Genomic DNA, 22254 nt, shown 5'->3' on the forward strand with positions numbered 1-22254 from the left:
CATTCCCAGCTCCCCTCCTGAAATTAGCTTCTCCCTTGGGCCTCTTGAGCATAGTGCCTACACAAGCACACTGTCCACAATTTTCTAATGTAAACGTTTCATTGCTACCTTTGCAGAGAAGCACACAATCATTCTGCTTGCAATTTAAAACTAACCACACATAGAATCACACAAGCCTAAAATATGTAAGTGGGAAGAGGTCTTCTTAGAAATCCACTAATCTTGTCCTCCACATTTAATGATGAAGAAGCTAAGATCTAAGGAGTGTGACTTACTTAAAGCCAAGTCAATTAGTAACATTGCTGAGATCAGATCTTACTGCTTATCATTCTGTAACTATTACTATTGCTACTTCTTTTGCTTTTTACTGCTTCTTTAAATGATTCAGAAAAATAAAGGGATACAAATAGTCTCTGGGAGAACATAGATGGTTTCACTCTAAATATTGGTGAAAAGAATAAAGCATCAAACACTGTAATAATTTTGTTATTATTTTTAAGTGCTCCTTTCCCCAAAATATATCCTTACAGAAAGCTTTGACAGACACAGCCACAATTTGCTCCAGTCTTTGTGACTGGTCAAATTAATGTGCTACTTAAAATAAGAACAATAGATACATAAAGGTCTATTAATCTGAAAGCTTGCATTTTTTATCACCAATAAAACTGACAGCTTCATGCAAACATATGATGCTCAAGTTGTTAGAATTTATGCTCATGACAGAAAAATCAAAGACATTTCTTCAGAAACCCTTAAGTAATTTTTGTGGGGCTCTGTAATGTCTTGAGTGATAGAGGAAAAGTGATAATTTAATCTCCATGAAGAGTAAAATTTGAAGAAACAGCAAGATTAAAGCACTTTAGTCAGACAGATGAAAGCTAGAGTTTTTGGCTTCTGCTTCAATACCTTTCCCTTCCACCAACAGGAAAGAAATACTATATTAAAGATTCATAGTATGTAGAAAGAAAAGGCATGACACTTTCAGTAGGATCTAGTATAACTGTAGCTATGCTTTCATGAAACAAGTAAAAGACAGTCTAGGTATTTACAAAGCTGGCAAATGCTCAAAAGCATTTGTGTAAGACATTAACATTTAAAAGAAAAGACAACCTCAAATTTCATCAAGCCTTATGAATTAGGAATATCATTTTGAAATATGCAGTAGAAAATCCGAAGAAGCTGAATGAGCTCACTCTAAGAAGAGGGTGTGGGGGGACTTGGCTTTCATTGCTATCAAGAAGAAGACCACAGAACATAGAACTAGACAGCCATCTCGTGGATCTCCAAGGATCTACCCACTGTAAGCAAGTGAAAGCTGAAGGAATGCAATAGGGATGTATTGAGGTTGATTGCTTCTAATCATATCCTTTCGACAACCTACTTTTATTTCATTTCATTATTACTTTAATATGGCTAGTGTTTGTCTTTTATAAGTATTGAAGGTGAAGAGGAAGGTATATACATTACAGTAAGTTTAATTTACAGGGAAAAGAAATTTCAGAGGTTATGTTTTGCTTCCAGAAGTATAAAATACTGCATAACTGAAACAATATTTAAAAGGTCTTGCAAAAGAGAAAGGAGAAGAGGTGTGATAAAATTTAGACTATTTTAATCTAACATTTAATAATTCTTATCATTTTTTAAAATGTTTATTTCCTTCAAATTTTGACTAGTCCACACAAGAATTCATTAAAATTAAACAAAAGTGATTAGAAATTATAACATTAAATCCTACCCCTTAGGTGGCTGCCACCATCCTATAATTATTCTATGCAGGGTATCATTTGTTTTACTGTGGTAAAGTATATTGATGGGAGTTTAGGACATGATATCCTAAAATACGATACACTGACAATATTGAATATTTTAAGTTGAAGAGGTTTGAGAAAAGGTTGAAACAAAATGGCCTCTTTGACCACCTCTCTGACATGCTTTTCTCCCCTGAAACAGGAAATAAAACCTTTATGTGACAAGTACCCTTCTTATATTTAGAGGAAGTGTTAGTCACTCAGTTGTGTCTGACTCTCTGTGACCCATGGACTGTAGACCTCTCTGTCCAGGAGGAATTCTCCAGGCAAGAATACTGGAGTGGGTAGCCAATCCCTTCTCCAGAGGATCTTCCCAAACCAGGGATCGAATCTGGGTCTCCTGAATTGCAGGTGGATTCTTTACCATCTGAGCCACCAGGGAAGCCCAAACCTGAAGGAAAGGAGCATCTTTATCCCAATTAGAAGGGACACCAAGAAGAATCCAAACAAAGAACCCTTGTTCTTGATGAAACAACCCCCATTTACTAGAGTTACCTCATTTTCCTTAATCTATCATATTCCTCCATGATTTTCCATTCTTTCTCACACCTAGCATAAACTACACAAATCTAACCATATCCTCAGGTCTTCATTTTCTTATGAAGACTCCCATCTCACATAAACCTTCTGCCAAATAAATCTGTATGCTTTTCTCCTGTCCATCTGTCTTTATCAGTTTCATTTTCAGACCTAGCCAGGGACCTTAAGAAGGTTGAAAAAAAAACTTTTTTGTTTTCCTACAATACATAACATAAAATTGACTGTTTTGTAGATGATCATGTTATGTTTATTGCCATTAAAGAGAAATTGGCCTATTCCACACACAAATCATAAGCCACCACATACTCTTTCCTTAGCCAACTTGTTGAACTCAACTTTAGGCTTGTTGAGGACCATAAGCAAGCATCCATAAATATATTTTAAGCACATTTTTACCATTTTTAAATGATTAAGTATTTTTCAACTTTTATGAATACAAAATTCTATAAAATTTCTTTTAAGATTTGTTATGGGTAGAAATATGCCAGGGACTCCAAATTTACTAGGATTAACATTCAAAATACCTAAAATGAAAGCATTGATAGGAGAATATATCATAACACTCATTAATATGAGAATCCTACAGAAGATTTTACTTGAGTAATATTTGATCTGGGGCGTAAAGTATCAAAAACATAAGAAAGAAATTTCTTAGACATATTCAAATAAACCAGGGTCAAGTTTTTTCCCAACATATGTAATTTTCATAATAATAAAGTATCCCTAGTTCAGCATGAAACAAAGAACTAGAGAACCTCTCTGTAGGAAAATTTAGTTCTCTTTACATTTATACCAAGGGAAGCAAAAAGTTTTAGGGGTGTTTGGATGTGTTTATTATTCTTAGGGTGGCAGTCACATCTCAGGTGAAACATGTCAATAGTTATCAAATTGTACAATTCAAACAGGACACTTTATCTTCTGTCAATTATACTCCTACTAATAAAGCCCAAAAGGAACAAATCTGTGTGTCCAGGGCAAAGTAACCAAGAAGGAAAGAGGTTGAGTAATCAGGGCAAAGAGTAGCCAAATCTTGTTCATTGCTGACCATGCTTGGTAAATGTTTTCATTCTCATTTCAGTGAGAAATTATTGGAGAGTTCCAGGCATGGGTCGGATATGACTTGAATTATGGAAGGCACTAAAATGACAGATGTGTGAAACTGGAAAAGACAGTGACCTCCCTAAGTCCAGGTGCTCTTAAGACAGGGCCATAGGTCCTTAAACTTCCTAAAGTAGCTGCTAATTGTATACATATGTACGGATACACATTTTTAAAAATTAATTTCCATACTATTCATCAGCTTCTCAAAAAGGAATTTGACAACAAAACGCAGGAATTTTTCATTTACTTACTCGTAAATTAGGTGAAGATATCAAAACCTGGAGAAGTAAAAGGATTTGTTCAAAACTGAGGTCACAGGTTGATAAGGTCATAAGGGGTTTATGAAGCTGACCACCTTCTCTCTCCTCCCCTCATCTCTCCCTGCCCCAACTGCTGATTCACAGAACATAGATGTCATATAAAGCTAGGATACAGCATATGAAGTCAAAGTCTTCTGAATGCTCACCCTCACCCATATCAACAGGAGAGTGTGCCAATGATACGGTCCATAAGAGGTGATAGGCCAGTACAACTACTGGAAAACAGTCCCTTATGAGTCCCCCATTAAACTAGTATAACTTTCTAAATCACCTGTGTGTGTATTACTATTAGAATCACAAACAGTACATCACAAATAATAACCTATTCCTCTTTCAATAATACTGAGCATGCCCTAAGCTATAAATCAGAAGAATAATACAGAACAGGCATTTGACAATTCTAGTTTCTTCCTATAGGAAAAGGAAAAGTGAAGTTGCTCAGTCGTGTTTGACTCTTTGCAACCCCATTGACTGTAGCCTATCAGGCTCCTCCGGCCATGGAATTTTCCAGGCAAAAGTACTGGAGTGGATTGCCATTTCCTTCTCCAGGGGATCTTCCCAACCCAGGGATCGAACCCGGGTCTCCCACACTGCAGGCAGACGTTTTACTGTCTGAGCCACCAGGGAAGCCCTGTTTCTTCCTATAAGGAAACAACAAATGAATTTTTGCTGTATCCATCCTAATAGAGATTTCAATAATGTATAAACAATGCTTCTTAACTAGGAGGCACTACAGAAAAGTACATTTTACATGGGAAATTTCACATCATCCTTCAGAGATTCCAACATAGAATGACAGGTTCTTTCTTCAGCAACCCAGGGAACAAACAGTTTAACCTCAAATTTCTTACTAGCTCTAGGATTTGTGAAACTATCAGGTTATTTTGATAGCTTTAAAAGGTCTCAGGTTACTGAAATAACCCTGCCTTTTTCAGTCTAAGCATTAAGAATGCACCACCATGGAACCAGTATAAATTGGATTAAAACACTTCAGAAAGTCATCTTTGGAAAAAGCATGGGAATAAAACAAAAGGTACACCTGGGAGTTCGCTTCCATACCTATCAGATGTGTGAAATTGGCTACAGTAAAATAATGGCCTTTTCTGGGCTTTGAGTTTAAACTGAGTTCAAGGGTGTTGGAACTTACAAATAGGCTGATATTTGAACCATACAGGTAGAAAGAACTCTTCTGATCATTACAATGAACAATTATAGCGACTAAGTATACATGAATACCCCTGGAGAAGGAAATGGCAACCCACTCCAGTATTCTTGCCTGGAGAATCCCATGGACAGGGGAGCCTGGTGGGCTATACAGTCCATGGGGTCACAAAGAGTCAGACACGACTGAAGTAACTTAGCACATACATGAACACACTACTAACCAGACACTAACAGAGGAAATTTGGTTAGAGACTTACCTTGAGAGGAGCCTACTGTACAGAAGGGGGAAACAGGATCAAAGCACAACTGAGGCCTGTATTCCATACCTATCAGAAGTGTGAAGTCAGTGTCCGCTCTTCGTCTGTGCTTGCACTCTGGGTCCAAACCAAGGCAATGTATAAGCTGTTGATCAAGCCCTTTGATTTTCTTAACTGCACCTGAAAAGAAAGAAAATACTGTTGAATACCTTTGCAACAGATACAAATTCATTTCCCTGAGTAGGAATTCAGCAAGAAAAACATAAGAAACAAAACAAAAACATACCAGTATTCTAGTTCCGTTAAAAAAAAAAATCCAACCAGAAACTACTTACCCTTAGGAGAAATAAGCCTAAATGTACAGATGGTCTGGACTTTACACTACAAACCCATTGTGATATAACCCACTGTGACCATTTAGTCACTCCATAGACTACTTTTCTGGGATTGAGGTTTGTCGTCATACTGATGAACCTTTCTGCTTACCTAAACTATTGGCCCTGAGGTTCCTGAAATGAATAACCTGTTAGTCCTGCATCCACAGATACACAAACATTCTCCTGCTTATAACTTATTGATTCCCATGAGAGATGAGTGTCCTCGCACAAGGGACAAATGACTGGGGTTTGTGCAGCACTCTCAGTCACTTAGCTAGAAACAAGTTACAAAACTGGAAGAAGTCACTTAAGTAAGATGCTCTGTAGAGACCAATCTCTATACCTGTTTCAAAAGGATCCATATTACAGGAGTATACACTTTGTGTGCATGGCTAGAACCTGGATTCATTTAAAGTGGCAAAGGTCTTCAACCATACCCTAATTATGTGAATCATCAAGGTAATTCAGGCCCTAACCCTGACCAATAACAAACTGACAGAATACATAACCTCCTCTTGCTTCAAAACTGGAGGGTAAATGACTATTTGTATTCATAACTATCTAAATGATCTAACAGCATAACTTCATAAGCGGCACACAGGATATGATCCTCACAGGATGATGCCCCAGATTTCCACAGGGACATCCCCACACCACCTGGTCACTTCCTCAGGACTTTATGTCCCCTTCTCAGGGAGGCCCTGGCCAGACAACCTACCTGCAAGTGCAGGTCCCTCCCCCTCCTCATGCCCAATTCCCCTTCTCTGCTTTTCTGTGGTGACAGCAGATGTCATTATCTATCAGAATACACCTGTATCTCATTGAACTTACTTTTCAGTATCCCCCACTAGAATGTGAGCCCCATGCAAAGAGGGATTTATGTCTCTTTTGTGTCTGTATTTCCAGCATGAGGAAGAGTAGCTGGCCCATAGTAGGTGCTCAGCATATGATGAAGGTTACCTTTGGCCACCAGCCCTAAAAGTTCATGGTATTCTCAGAGCTGACCCTGTTAAATGTACAGTATGTATCCTCCAGAACTTCTCCATATTTACATTCTCACACAGGGATCATTAGAAATAGATACTCTACACTATAATTAAGCAGTTGAATAATTCTACACTATTTAAAAATCACCTGTTTCCAGTCCTAACTGGAGATACAGCCAACTACATCTTGATAATGAAACCAGAATCAACTCCTTCAGGTTGGTATTTTCACCCATATTACTCAATAGCATACTCAAAACACAATGACTTATCAGTTTTGTTTGCATAGTTGCTTTTGGATAGTTTTAGCTCTTTATCATGAATCATTTCAAACAAAGAATATATGAATTCTATATGTCAGTCAAGCAGTTTTAACAATCAACATTTTGTCAAGTTTTTTTTTTTTTTCCCAGCATATTCCAAAGCATATTCCAGGTATTTTATGATACCATGTCTAAACCTAAAGAAGTTATTTCCTCCACATGTGGTGGTGGTGGCTTAGTCACTAAGTTGTGTCTGACTCTTATGACCCCACGGACTGTAGCCTGCCAGTCTCCTCTCTCCATGGGATTCTCTAGACAAGAATACTGGAGTGGGTTGCCATTTCCTTTTCCAGGTAATGTTCCCAACCCAGGAATTGAACCAGGGTCTCCTGCATTGCAGGCATATTCTTTACCAACTACGAGGGAAGCCCTTCCTCCACATACTCTACTGTAACATAAATTACAACAAATAGGACTTTAAAATATATAACCAAAATACTATTACTACATCTAAGAAAAATTACAATTATTCCCTAATGCAACTATCCATGTCCAATATAGCTATTTGACCTAAATATCTCTCTTAAATTTGATTTGTTCTTAGGATCTGAACAGATAACTTACATAGCACTAACTGAAATAGGACTTAGTCTTTTTTTTCACCAATAACAGCCCCTGCTCCTCTTTTTTTGCTATCCTTTTGATGAAAAGACTGAATTATTTGTCCCGTAGAATTACTCACATTCTGTATTTATATGCATCCTGTCCTGAACAGGTTCCATTAGAAACAGAACATCCTGTAGTGAGATCTATGAACTTGGTTAAATTCAGGCTCAGTTATTTTAGCAGGAACATTTTAGATGTGATGCTTCGTACCCCTATTGTATCATATCTGAACAGCCACGTTGTATCCCACACTTTGATGTAAAAGTTGACCAGTGGGTTGTAGTATTCTAACCTTAATTCACCCACATTATAAAATTTCCCATCGATCTTTTACTGAAATTTTATTAAATGTACACATTGATTTACTATTTAAATTTTTGATATGCTCGTCACATACCATATGGACTTCCCTGGTGGCTCAGATGGTAAAGCGTCTGCCTACAATGCAGGAGGCCTGGGTTCAATCCCTGGGTCGGGAAGATCCCCTGGAGAAGGAAATGGCAACCCATTCCAGTATTCTTGCCTGGAAAATCCCATGGATGGAAGAGCCTGGTAGGCTACAGTCCATGGGGTCGCTAGGAGTCAGACACGACTAAGTGACTTCACTTTCACTTTCACATACCATATAATTCACAATATTAAAATGTACTGGTTACTGATTTTTAGTATTTTCAGAAAATTGTGGATCCATGACCACAATAAATTTTAGGACATTTTAAAGTCTATGGGTGGGTGGGTTAGTCACTTAGTCGTGTCCGACTCTTTGCAACCCCAGGAACTGTAGCCCATCAGGCTCCTCTATCCGTGGGATTCTCCAGGCAAGAATACTGGAGTGGATTGGCAGTCGCTTCTCCAGAGGATATTCCCAACCCAGAAATCGAACCCAGGTCTCCTGCATTGCAGGCAGATTCTTTACCATCTGAGCTACAGGGAAGATCCTGGCCAGGGTGAAAGTGAAAGTGAAGTCACTCAGTCGTGTCCGACTCTTTGTGACCCCATGGACTGTAGCCTACCAGGCTCCTCCGTCCATGGGATTTTCCAGGCAAGAATACTGGAGTGGGTTGCCATATATAGACTTATATAATAAGTCTATACTTATTATCAATGACTGCCTATTCTCCTGATGGGACTGATAACCCACCAAATGGTACAAAGATTAAGTTCAAATTGAAAACATCTGAGCTACAAGAGAGGCAGTGAAGTGAAAGTTGCTCAGTTGTGTCTGACTCTTTCTGACCCCATGGACTATATAGTCCATGGAATCCTCTAGGCCAGAATGGAATGCGTAGCCTTTCCCTTCTCCAACCCAGGGATTTAACCAGACCTCCCACATTGCAGGCAGATTCTTTACCAGCTGAGCCAAAAGGGAAGCCCAAGAATACTGGAATGGGTAGACTATCCCTTCTCCAGCAGATCTTCCCAACCCAGAAATTGAACCGGGGTCTCCTGCATTACATTCAGATTCTTTACAAACTGAGCTATCAGGAAGCCCTTGAGAGAGGCAGAAATAAGTCATTTCTGAACTTGCCTTATCTGACTAAAGCTGAACTTTGTAGGAGACAGCTGCTACAACCCCACCCACATTGCCAGGAGGTGGGAGTAGGGGGTGGGGATGTGTGTCTCTAATCAGGGAGGCCTGAACTTGGATATTGGTTTAGTGGTTTAATTGCTAAGTCCTGTCTGACTCTTTGTGACCCCATGGATTGTAGCCTGCCAGGCTCCTCTATCCATGGGATTCTCCAGGCAAGAATCTGGAGTGTGTTGCCATCTCCTTCTCCAAGGGATCTTCCTGACGCAGGGATCAGACTCAGGTTTCTTGCATTGAAGGTGGAGTCTTTACTGACTGAGCCACCAGGGAACATTTCAAGATTGCATAAATAAGCCTCATCAGATGCTTCCATCCTTTAAAGTTCTAATCCACCAAACCCCTTGAAAAGTTGGTATATAAACCCCTATCTCTAGCCTATTAGGGAGCCTCTTCACTTGAAAGTTCCTACATAGTTAATAAATGTTCCTCCTATTAATTTACTGTTAATTAATTTTCAGGCCCTAAGCCAGTTGAGTCTAAGATGGTAGAGAAAATGTTTTCTTCCCAACAGTCCCTCTCACAAGCCCCTGAAAACCACAAATTGATTTTTTAATTTCTGTAGATGTGTCTGTTCTGGATATTTTAAGTGAATGAGATCTTACAAAATGTGTTCTTTGCTGTCTAGCTTTTTTCATCTATCATTCATATTTCACTATGTATCACTACTTCATTTCATATTATAGCTAAATAAAAATCCATGGTAGGAGTATATAGCACATTTTGCATAAAATTCAACAGTCAGTGGACATGTGGGTTGTTTCCATTTTGGCTTTGTGAATAATGCAGCCATAAACATTCACGTACAAGTTTCTGTTTGAACGTTTGTTTTAAATTCTCAGGGATATATATCTAGGAATGAAATTGCTGTTGATGTGGTCACTCTAGGTTGAAATTTTGGTGGAAGTACCAAACTACTTTCTATAGTGTACCCACCATTTTACATTCTCATATGGTGGCATATGAGGGTTTCAATTTCTGCATATCCTTATTTCACTAATTTTCATCTTTAAAATTAGAGCTGCCCTGGATATAAAATTAACACACAGAAATCCCTTGCATTCCTATACACTAACAATGAGAAAACAGAAAGAGAAATTAAGGAAACAATTACATTCACCATTGCAATGAAAAGAATAAAATATTTAGCAATAAATCTACCTAAAGAAACAAAAGAACTACATATACAAAACACTGATGAAAGAAATCAAACATGACACAAAGATGGGGAAATATACCATGTTCATGGATCAGAAAAATCAATATAATGAAAATGAGTATCCTACCCAAAGCAATCTATAGATTCAGTGCAATCCCTATCAAGCTACCAATGGTATTTTTCAGAGAACTAGAACAAATAATTTCACAATTTGTATGGAAATACAAAAAACCTCGAAAAGCCAAAGCAATCTTGAGAAAGAAGAATGGAACTGGCGGAATCAACCTGCCTGGCTTCAGAATATACGACAAAGCTACAGTTATCAAGACAGTATGGTATGACACAAAGACAGAAATATAGATCAATGGAACAAAATAGAAAGCCCAGAGATAAATACATGCACCGATGGACACTATCTTTGACAAAGGAGGCAAGAGTATACAATGGAGAAAAGACAATCTCTTTAACAAGTGGTGCTGGGAAAACTGGTCAGTTCAATTCAGTTCAGTTGCTCAGTCGTGTCCGACTCTTTGCGACCCCATGAATCACAGCACGCCAGGCCTCCCTGTCCATCACCAACTCCCAGAGTTCACTCAGACTCACGTCCATCGAGTCAGTGATGCCATCCAGCCATCTCATCCTCTGTCGTCCCCTTCTCCACCTGCCCCCAATCCCTCCCAGCATCAGAGTCTTTTCCAATGAGTCAACTCTTCGCATGAGGTGGCCAAAGTACTGGAGTTTCAGCTTTAGCATCATTCCTTCCAAAGAAATCCCAGCACTGGTCTCCTTCAGAATGGACTGGTTGGATCTCCTTGCAGTCCAAGGGACTCTCAAGAGTCTTCTCTAACACCACAGTTCAAAAGCATCAACTAGTCGGTGCTCAGCTTTCATCACAGTCCAACTCTCACATCCATACATGACCACTGGAAAAACCATAGCCTTGACTAGACGGACCTTTGTTGGCAAAGTAATATCTCTGCTTTTCAGTATGCTATCTAGGTTGGTCATAACTTTTCTTCCAAGGAGTAAGCGTCTTTAATTTCATGGCTGCAATCACCATCTGCAGTGATTTTGGAGCCCAAAAAAATAAAGTCTGACACTGTTTCCATGGTTTTCCCATCTATTTCCCATGAAGTGATGGGACCAGATGCCATGATCTTTGTTTTCTGAATGTTGAGTTTCAAGCCAACTTTTTCACTCTCCTCTTTCACCTTCATCAAGAGGCTTTTTAGTTCCTCTTCACTTTCTGCCATAAGATTGGTGTCATCTGCATATCTGAGGTTATTGATATTTCTCCCCACAATCCTGATTCCCACTTGTGCTTCTTCCATCCCAGTGTTTCTCATGATGTACTCTGCATATAAGTAAATAAGCAGGGTGACAATATACAGCCTTAACGTACTCCTTTTCCTATTTGGAACCAGTCTGTTGTTCCATGTCCAGTTCTAACTGTTGCTTCCTGACCTGCATACAAATTTCTCAAGAGGCAGGTCAGGTGGTCTGGGATTCCCATCTCTTTCAGAATTTTCCACAGTTTATTGTGATCCACACAGTCAAAGGCTTTGGCATAGTCAATAAAGCAGAAATAGATGTTTTTCTGGAACTGTTTTGCTGTTTTGATGATCCAGCGGATATTGGCAATTTGGTTTCTGGTTCCTCTGCCTTTTCTAAAACCAGCTTGAACATCTGGAAGTTCATGGTTCACATATTGCTGAAGCCTGGCTTGGAGAATTTTGAGCATTACTTTACTAGCGTGTGAGATGAGTGCAATTGTGCGGTAGTTTGAGCATTCTTTGGCATTGCCTTTCTCTGGGATTGGAATGAAAACTGACCTTTCAACCACTTGTAAAAGAATGAAACTAGAACAGTTTCTAGCACCATACACAAAAATAAACTCAAAATGGATTAAAGATCTAAACGTAAGACCAGAAACCATAAAACTCTTGGAGGAAAACACAAGCAAATCACCCTCTGACATAAATCACAGCAGGATCCTCTATGATCCACCTCCCAGAGTAATGGAAATAAAAGCAAAAATAAACAAATGGGACCTAATTAAACTTAAAAGCTTTTGCACAACGAAGGAAACTATAAGCAAAGTGAAAAGACAGCCTTCAGAATGGGAGAAAATAATAGCAAATGAAGCAACTGACAAAGAATTAATCTCAAAAATATACAAACAGCTCCTGCAGCTCAATTCCAGAAAAATAAACGACCCAATCAAAAAATGGGCCAAAGAACTAAACAGACATTTCTCCAAAGAAGACATACAGATGGCTAACAAACACATGAAAGGATGTTCAACATCACTCATTATCAGAGAAGTGCAAATCAAAACCAGAATGAGGTACCGTCTCAAGCCAGTCAGAATGGCTGCTATCAAAAAGTCTACAAACAATAAACGCCAGAGAGGGTGTGGAGAAAAGGAACCCTCTTACACTGTTGGTGGGAATGCAAACTAGTACAGCCACTATGGAGAACAGGGTGGAGATTCCTTAAAAAACTGGAAATAGAACTGCCATACGACCCAGCAATGCCACTGCTGGGCATCCACACCAAGGAAACCAAAATTGAAAGAGACATGTGTGTCCGAATGTTCATCACAGCACTGTTTACAATAGCCAGGACATGGAAGCAACCTAGATGTGCATCAGCAGATGAATGGATAAGGAAATTGTGATACATATACACAATGGAATATTACTCAACCATCAAAAAGAATGCATTTGAATCAGTTCTAATGAGGTGGATGAAACTGGAACCTATTATACAGAGTGAAGTAAGTCAGAAAGAAAAACACCAATACAGTATACTAATGCATATATATGGAATTTAGAAAGATGGTAAAGATGGCCCTATATGCGAGACAGCAAAAGGGACACAGATGTACAGAACAGTCTTTTGGACTTTGTGGGAGAAGGTGAGGATGAGATGATTTGAGAGTGTAGTGTTGAAATGTTTATATTATCATATGTGAAGGGGATCACTGTTCCAAGTTCGAGGCATGAGACAAGGTGCTCAGGGCTCGTGCACTGGGGTGACCCTGGGGGATGAGATGGGGAGGGAGGTGGGAGGAGGGTTCTAGATGGGGAACACATGTGCACCCATGCCTGATTCATGTCGATGTTTCATAAAAACCACTACAGTATTTTAAAGTTATTAGCCTCTAATTAAAATAAATAAATTAATTTTCTAAAAAAAATAATAACATGAAAGAAGCCTGAAAAAAATAATTAGAGCTGCCCTGGTAGATGTGAAGTTGTATCTCTTGGGATTTTCATGTTGATTTCTCCAATGATTATTGATGTTGAACATCTTCTCTTGTGCTCAGTGGCCATTTGCATGGAGAGAGCAGTGGATCTGCACCATGAGAGCCTCCCCCTCCATGTGTGAACCAGGTGGCAAAGCCACGTAGCCTATTTGGACCTCAATTTCCAGGCACAGTGAGTAGTTATTTAATCTGTTCATGCAGGGAAGGGACACAGAAAAAAAGAATTTGACTTGGATCTCCATGTGGAGAAACAGCCACTTCTACCTAGAGTGAAGGAAAAGAAACTCATGGAGGAATCCAGAGGGGCAGCTAAGATCCAGAGCCCAGAGGCTGGTCAGGTAATTCCACCTGGAGAGGACGTGGACACTCCCTTCCCTTTCCACCCTCAACAAGGTACGTAAATTGAAGCAGGGCATGAACCCCTCCCTTCACTCCTTAGGAGTTGAAAGTGGCTGGATTTTGTGAAATTTCCTTTGTTGACCTGAAACGCAAGGAGGCAGCTGACTGGACAGAACTAAGCACCTCAGGGTCCTCATTGTCCTCCTTTCTGCCCTGGAAATTCCCACCACCTCTGCCCAAAAACAGGGAATGGGGGCATAAAGGGGCCAAGAGTCAGATCCTGAGTTAAGATTGGTACTAGTCAGAGAGCAAGTGGTCTTGGGGGCCCTGAGCCTGTGCAGGTCCTGTGTGGGGAGCAGAATGGGGGCAGGAAATCCTGAGGCATTAGGGGTAGGCAGCAGGTCAGTTGTGCTGCCCGGCAGTCGGTGCAGAGCTCATGGGTTTACTTCAATTGTTTCTTTGAAGGGTGGTTACACTGGGGAATAGATCTGGGTAGGGATAAGTTCAGTTCTCCCTTGAAAAACTTCTGTATTTGTGAAGATGTTTTTCCTTAAAGAATAATCAAGCTTGAATTACATTTGTCGATGGAAATAACCAGCTAATAAGACCACCTTCACAGTCTTGATCCTTTTAGCCACCAAAATGCTGCAGGTTACTCAAGCTCCAAGATACCATTGTTTCTAAAGACAATCTTTATTTGTATCAATCTCCCGCTTTCTAAGCTCCACTAAGCCCTCTCTAAGGAACAAGGTACCAGGTGGACACAGTTCAGTTCAGTTCAGTTCAGTCGCTCAGTTGTGTCCGACTCAGGTGGACACAAGCCCCGATTTAATATCTGTCATCTCTGAGTGGAGGCATTATCTGTTACCTTCCTTTTTTCATCTGGGCTACTTGTGTTTCCTCTGCCTTGCTTAAGTCACTTCAGTCGTGTGGGACTCTGTGCAACCCCATGGACTGTAGCCCGTCAGGCTCCTCTGTCCATGGGATTCTTCAGACAAGGAGGCTGGAGGCTGGAGTGGGTTGCCATTTCCTTCTCCAGGGGATCTTCCCAACTCAGGGATCGAACCCCCGTCTCCTGCACTGCAGGCGAATTCTATACCGCTGAGCCACCGGGGAAGCCCATGTTCTCCTTTAATTGAAAGTTATTTCGCTAGAGGAGAATGTAACTTTCCTCCACAGGAAAAATTAGTCAAGGCACCCGTCAGGCAGGAATAACCTGTTTGTCGCTGCGACTCTCAGACACATAACATCCCCCGCATCTAGCCGGTGTGGACACCACCTGAGATAACCCCAGGAAAAGGTGCTTAAGAGGTAGAGGCTCCCTAACAGGCCCTTGACAAAGAGCAGGAAGTGACCGGGCACAAGGAGCGTCTCCTCTTGGGGCTCTGCCTCTCACTTGAGGAGGGATAATTCAAGTAATAATAACCTCAAGCATATGACGTATACAAACTTGTAACATCGTTTGATATTGTACTTACTTAAACTTTTTTCCTCTAGTTTTGCGACTGTCGAATGGTAAAATTTCCTTTTTTCCATTCCTTCACTTTCGTCGCTGGCGGCATGAACCCTACAAGGGAGACAAGTGGGCTCGCGTGAGGTTTCCTGTCACCTTTCCAATCTCACCTCTCGCAGTCTCACTCCTGGGACCAACTGAGGCTGTCTCAGCCCTCCCCTGGGCGGGGCCAACAGCGAGGAACCTGATTCTCAACCCCTCCTTCGTCGGCGCCCCCACCTCCAGTGCGTCTCCAAGGAGACGCCCACGACGCGGGGCGAGGATCAACCCCTCCCACCTCAGCACTCTACCTCCCTTGCGTCTCCGAGGAGACGCCCACGACGGTGGGCCGGGGCGGCGAGTGGGGAATGGGGTCGTAATGGCGGGGTGACGCGGGCGACGCTTTACGGCAATGGTGAGCAGGGTCGCAGTCGAACCTCGCCAGCTATCGCGCGAAGCTCAGAGAGAACCGGTTTTTTTCCCGCTGGAGCGTGGCCTCAGCCACGTTGCTCCACTCAGTCTCCTTTGTGTCCTTTCCCTGGGGCAACGCGGGGTGACGCGGGGCCGGGACCAGCACCCCTTCTGGCCGGAGGGACCCTCCCCATCCTCTAACGTCTGAGCAGCCTGTACCCTGCGTGCAAGGTGGGCCAGTGTTGGCTGCAACCCGGCCGGCCTGGGGGAAGCGGAGACGGGCAGGGGGGTGCCGCGTGGGCCGGGCCGTGGTTTGGCGTTTAGCCTGGGCTGGGTGAGAATGGGCACGGGGATTGTATTGCCGTCTGTGTTCTGTGCCCTCGCGACAGTAGGGAGAGGGTCCAAGTAGAGCCCCTCGGGCCTCCCGGCCGGTGGGCCTGGAAGCGGTTCCCAGTGAGCAGAGGGCGGGGCGGGCCGGAGGAGTGTGGGAGGCTCGCCAGCTGCTTCTCCCTTCCTTCCCATTTACGTGGCCGCCCTGGAGTCCCCTTCATCGAGTGAGATTGACGTGCTGCCCACGGGGACTGGGCATCTCGGGATGCATCCCTAGAGAAGTAACATTTCCTTTCATGAGTTTTTGAACCTTAAAAAAAAAATCGTTGCTCCATTCTTACGTATCACTGAACCACGTGGAAGAATGTGCTGTGCTTAGTCGCTCAGTCGTGTCCGACTCTTTGCGACCCCATGGACTGTGCCCGCTAGGCTCCTCTCCATGGGATTCTACAGGCAAGAATAGTGGGTTGCCATGCCTTTCTCCAGGGGATCTTCCCAACCCAGGGATTAAACCGGGTCTCCCGCATTGCAGGCAGATTCTTTACCGACTGAGCCACCAGGGAAGGAGGGCAATCGAAATAAAAGGGACAGGGATTTTCATGTAAAGGACTGTGCATTGTTTACAGTGGGATTATAAGCATTTCATGGGTAAAAAGGTTTGGGGGCCACTTGAGACAATTCTAGAGGTGAGGTAATGTCCAGTAATACAGGGGGAACATGGACCTGGATCCCCTCGCTGGTTGCGGATGGTGACGCCCAACTCAGGGGCCAGTTTCTTCCCATCGCGAGTGGGTCTGGATACCCTGTGTCATACGGTACAGGAAGGGCCTCACGGGATTCTATGGGGCATGGGACCCAGACTCTCTTTGCCAGTAGCAAAAGTAAACAAAAACTCAACTCCAAGCCGGATATAAAGTGCACGTGCATTTGTCTGGGTCTGGGACCAAGCCTTCATCAGGCAAAATTCCACATCCTGTCTGCTGGATGTTCATCCCTAAAAGGGTGGCCACCTCTTCTCGTTATGACTTTGTGCATGGTGGCGAGGCACTGCACCTCCACCGGGGCAATAGATCCTGGATCCCCAGTAGCGCTGAGACCCCAGGGTCTACACTGGGGGACCTTGCTCTTGCAGGACAGGTGAGGATCCCCTGGTCAGAGGCCCTGGGGCAGTAGTTTCAGCTCCTTGGTATCCTTGGTGGGCCTGCTAGCCCATACTCAACACCACTGCCTGTCCCTTCCACACCTGCTCTAGAGGGGTGCACCGTGGCCAGGTTCTCCCAGAATCCTCTGTGTGCTCCAAACCCTCCCTTCTTCCCATCACAGGCCTTCCCCAGCAGGATCCAGAGGCAGGACCAGGAGTTCAGTTCACTTCAGTCGCTCTTTGAGACCCCATGAACTGTAGCACACCAGGCCTCCCTGTCCATCACCAACTCCTGGAGACTGCCCAAACTTATGTCCATCGAGCTGGTAATGCCATCCAACCATCACATCCTCTGTTGTCCCCTTCTCCTGCCTTCATATTTATCAGCATCAAGGTCTTTTCCAATGAGTCAGTTCTTCGAATCAAGTGGCCAAAGTACTAGAGTTTCAGCTTCAGCATCAGTCCTTCCAATGAGTATTCAGGACTCATTTCCTGTAATATTGACCAAAGGACTAGGAGGCCAGGCTCAAAAAGTTTCCACTTGATGACACTCTTGCCTCAGAAATGCTATCCACACTCTGGAGCCTGGCCTCTCCCTCTACCCTTTGCAGGTGAAAAAAGGCCCATGGGGGCCAAGAGTCTTCCAAGCCGTCCACTGGAGTGTTGTGGGAAATGTCTCCTCCTCTGCTCTGCAGTAAGAATGCACAGATAAGGAAAAGCAAAGGAAGCCATCCATCTCTGGGTCCATGTCCATAGAACTCTAAGAGATTCTGAGTTCACATGGCCGGATCCCCATTTCCTGGTGACTGGGATGTGATATATTCTGTCACTTTGTTATTACTGGTCAGGGTTAGGGCCAGAATTAATCTTGATGATTTACATAAGTAGCGGCTTGTTGAAGACCTATGCTACTTGGAATAAATCCAGGTTCTAGCCAGACATACAAAGGCTGTGTTCCTGTAATATGGATCCTTATGGAATAGGTATAGAGATTATTCCCTACACAACATTCTTACTTAGGTGGCTCCATCAAGTTTTCTAACTTCTTTCTAGCTAGGTGACTGAGAGTGCTGAACAAACCCTAGACGTATGTCTTGTGTACCTTGTGCCAGGACACTCATCCCGCGTGGATGCGGGAATCAGTAGGTGGTAAGCGGAAGAATGTTTGTGTATCTGTGGAAGCAGGGCTAACAGGTTATTCATTTCACACACCTCAGGGCCAGTAGTTTAGGTAAGCAGGAAAGGTCATCAGCATGTTAAACCACAACCTCAGTCCCAGCAAGTGACTGTACGGGTGACTAAATGGTCACAGTGAGTTACATCACAGTGGGTTTGCAGTATAAAGTCCAGACCATCTGGATGTTTAGGCTGACTTCTAAGGGTACGTAGTGCGGTTTGATCATGTTTTTTTGTTTTCTGTTAATGGAACTAGGACGTGCCTGGCGTCTGTTTTGTTTTGTTTCTTATATTTTTCAAACTGAATTCTTACTGAAGGATGTTGATCTGCATCTGTGGCAGAGGAATTCAACGGTATTTTCTTTCCTTTCCAGGTCGCGCCTTGCTAAAATAATAAGAGTGTGATCAACAGCTCCTACGTTGCCTTGGTGTGGAGCCAGCATTGAGGCATAGACAAAGAACAGACACTGATTTCACACTTCTCATAGGTACATAATACAGCCCTGAGTGGTGCTTTGGTTCTGTTACCCGCTTCTGTACAGTAGGCACCTCTCTCAAGGCAGGTCCCTCACCCAATTTCTCGGGTTACTGTCTGATGAGTAGCGTGTTCAGATAGACTTAGTCGCTACAGCTGTATCATCATAATGATCAGAAAAGTTTTCCCTGCTTGATTCAACTAAAACTGGAGCCCGGCAAGGGCCATTATTTTCCTGGAGCTGATTTCACACGTCTGATGGGTGTGGAAGAGAACTCCCCGGTGTACTTTGTGTTTTATTCCTTTGCCTTTCAGAAAGATGATTTTCCAAAGTGTTTTAATCCAGTTTATACTGGTTCCATGGAGGTGCATCCTTAATGCTAAGACTGAGCAAAGGCAGGGTTAGTTCAGCGACCTGAGTCCTTCTGAACCTATCAAAAGTAGCCTTCCTGCAGGATGGGCCAGGTGGCCAGGGGCAGGAGCTTCAGTGCCTTGTTTCTGAACATGGCCACTGCCGAGGCCACGCCCCCAAGGGCCTGGCAGCCAGGGGCTCCTTGGTGGGGAAGCCAGGCCCCGGAACACCACTACCTGTTGCTCCCACACCTGCTCTGGTGAGGTGGCAGGCTGCCAGGTTTGCCCAGGATCTTCGGAGTGCTGGAAACCCTCACTTCCTCCCGTCACAGGCCTTCCCCTGGCAGGATCCACAGGAAGGGCCTGCATGCCATGCTGAAAACGCTTCCCCTTCATGGAACTGATTTCCCAGAAATGCTATTGCCCTCTCCTGCTGGGCCACTCCCTCCGCCCTATGTTGGTGAAAAAAGGCTCTGGTTGTGCCCAAGCGCCTTTTAAGTGCTGTAACGGGGCGTCACTCTAATGGATTGTTGAAGAAAGAGGTGTCTCCTCCTTAGGGGGCTTCTCCTTGGCAGTAAGGTCATACCTTTGTGGATATCTAAAGCACCCTGTCCACCTGTAGTCCATGTTCATAGCAATCTAGGAGATTCTGAGTCCACATGGCCTGGACCCTACGTTTTCTGGCGATCACTATGTGATATGTTCTGTCAGGTTATTATTGATCAAGTTTGAAGCCAGAATTCCCTTGATGCTGTAATAATTAGGCTTTGGTTGAAGGCCTTTGCCACTTGGAATAAATCCAGGTTGTAACCACACATACAAAGTGTGCGCTTGTGTTATATGAATCCTTTTGGAATAGGTGTAGAGATGCTGTAACTATCATCACTATAAATGTCTGCATAGTTTTAGGAAATTTTTAAATATACTATATATTCAATAAGTGCCCATTTTTACCTCCCGAGGTTTCTGACAGTCTTAATTTCAAAGAGGTGTTGGTTATTTTTACGAAAGTACCCCTGTGGAGGTGTGGGTGGAGGACTCTTGGTGGTAGTCGTAGCAAGGTGAAATATGCCCCTGACTTCATGGAAAAAATGACATCAACCCCAAATGTTAATGAAGTTGTTAATCAAGACAAACTCATTCATTGCCAGTAGGAATACAAAATATTCTAACCACTCTATGTAATAAATGAAAACTTAATGTGGTCTATTTTGAAGGGTAGCTATCTCTGAGGAAAAAAGAAAATTTACTAGCACTCAAACAAAGGGAAAGTGGGATGCTCAGGGTTTCGTGCTGGCTCCTTCTGTTGGTGAATTCAAAACATAAGAACAGTAGTAAATGTGAGCAAAAGTGAAAACAAGTTGTTAGGAAAGGGCCAGCCCATAATGAAGGAAATATACTTAGGCAACCTCTGGAAAGAATATTTATCTACCCCATAGTACTCAGCCAATGAGAAACTGGGGAAGGGACTTGTGTGCTAGAAAATAAATTGCTTGTTGTAACTGCCCTGGGTGTGCCTGCCCACCAGACACCTCATCTCGCAAGACCTTCACTAAAGCCTTGCTTCCCACTGCACCTTGTGTCTCCAAGTCCATTCTTTTGGTTTGGGCCAGTGGGCTTTATTTCCCACACTTTGGAAGTTTGGCAATCACACAGAAACCTGTACACAAATGTTTATAGTTTTTTTTCATAATTTCCAAACCTTGTAAGCAACCAAGATGTCCTTGAGTCAGTGAATAGATGAACAAATATAGTGTGGAATAAAAGAAAGGAGCTATCAAGCTGCAAACGTACTTGGAAGAATCCTAAATGCACATTACTAAGTGTAAGAAGCCAACCTGGGGGGAAAAAAAAAAAACATTTACTGATAAGGTTCCAACTGTATGACATTCAAGAAAAAGCAAAAACTAGGGACAGTTAAAAGATAAGTGGTTATCAAGGATTCCACAGAGGGATGGAGAGATGAATAGGTGGAACACAGGATTTTTTTTTTTTAGGAAAATAAGAGTCTATCTAATGTACTACAATGGTGGACACATATCATTATGTATTTGTCAAAACCCATAGAAGTGTGATACTAATATTGAACCCCAATGTAAACTAGAGTTCATTACAAACTAGAGTTGTAACAAATGTGTAACACTGTCAGAAGCTGTTAAGAGGGGAAGCTGGAGTGAGGAGTAGGCAAACAGTCATATTCTCTGTACTTTCCACTCATTTTTCTGTAAACCTAAAACTACTAAAAATGTATTAAATTTTTCATTTCTTAACTGTATAACCTTGAAAAGAGGTTGCACTGAACAAAATACAAACTGGAATCTTTTTACAACCTTAATTGAGCATCCAAAATGAGATGCTCCCCAGAAGCTGAGTGTTGAATGATACACGCTTTACGATGATGAACGGAAACACTTGTATAGAAGGTTATGAGAGTGAAGGCGAGAAGGTAAAATACGGGTGCTAGGTAAGAGACACCCATCTGAATAGGGTTAAGAGTGTGCCACCCAAACCTGCCTCTTTGTGATGTTTTCAGGTGAAGGCCCAACACATGAAAAGCTCCAAAAACAGCACAAGCTTTCCTTCTACAAAGGAGATTTCATTTATAAGGGAAACTTTCATGTGTAAAACGTGTCTCTCCTTTAAAAGGAAGAGGAACTCTTATTTAACTTTGACTTCTAACACTATGTGGGTGTACAACTATGATGATCTCTATACACATATCCTGCAATGTGATTACCACAATAAGATTAGTTAATATTACCTTACATAGTTAGCTAAGATTTGCTGTTAGCGACTTTCAAGTGTACAAAAAATTCACTGTGCTTTACATTAAATCTACAGCACCTATTAATCCATCTCTTATCAGAAGAAATTTGCATTTTATGACCATTTTCACGTACTTTCCCTGTCCCTAGCAGATCCCACATATAAAGAAGTATATTATTTGTCTTTGACTTATTTCACATAGCATAACACCTTCAAGATTTATCCATGTTGCTGCAAGTAGTAGAATTCCTTCTTTTCTGTGACTGAAGAGTAATT

General features: G+C 42.4%; 1 protein-coding gene across 7 annotated transcripts in view; it reads right to left on the reverse strand.

The window, feature by feature from the left end:
• SLC6A14 (solute carrier family 6 member 14) overlaps positions 1 to 22254 on the reverse strand; it is a 436539-nt gene that overhangs the window by 399067 nt on the left and 15218 nt on the right. For 3 of the 7 annotated variants that reach the window (XM_027535163.1, XM_027535165.1, XM_027535170.1), the window contains 2 exons: positions 15315 to 15403; positions 5260 to 5370 (listed from right to left, as the gene is read on the reverse strand). The gene's annotated coding sequence lies outside the window, so the exon portion shown is untranslated. Of the gene's footprint in view, positions 1 to 5190; positions 5371 to 15314; positions 15404 to 15568; positions 15726 to 22254 lie in introns of those variants that run through there. The other 4 variants (XM_027535166.1, XM_027535168.1, XM_027535167.1 and 1 more) reach the window with 4 other exon arrangements.

The sequence above is a fragment of the Bos indicus x Bos taurus genome, chromosome X (assembly GCF_003369695.1).
Source record: "Bos indicus x Bos taurus breed Angus x Brahman F1 hybrid chromosome X, Bos_hybrid_MaternalHap_v2.0, whole genome shotgun sequence".
In the NCBI taxonomy this organism is placed as follows: domain Eukaryota; kingdom Metazoa; phylum Chordata; class Mammalia; order Artiodactyla; family Bovidae; genus Bos; species Bos indicus x Bos taurus.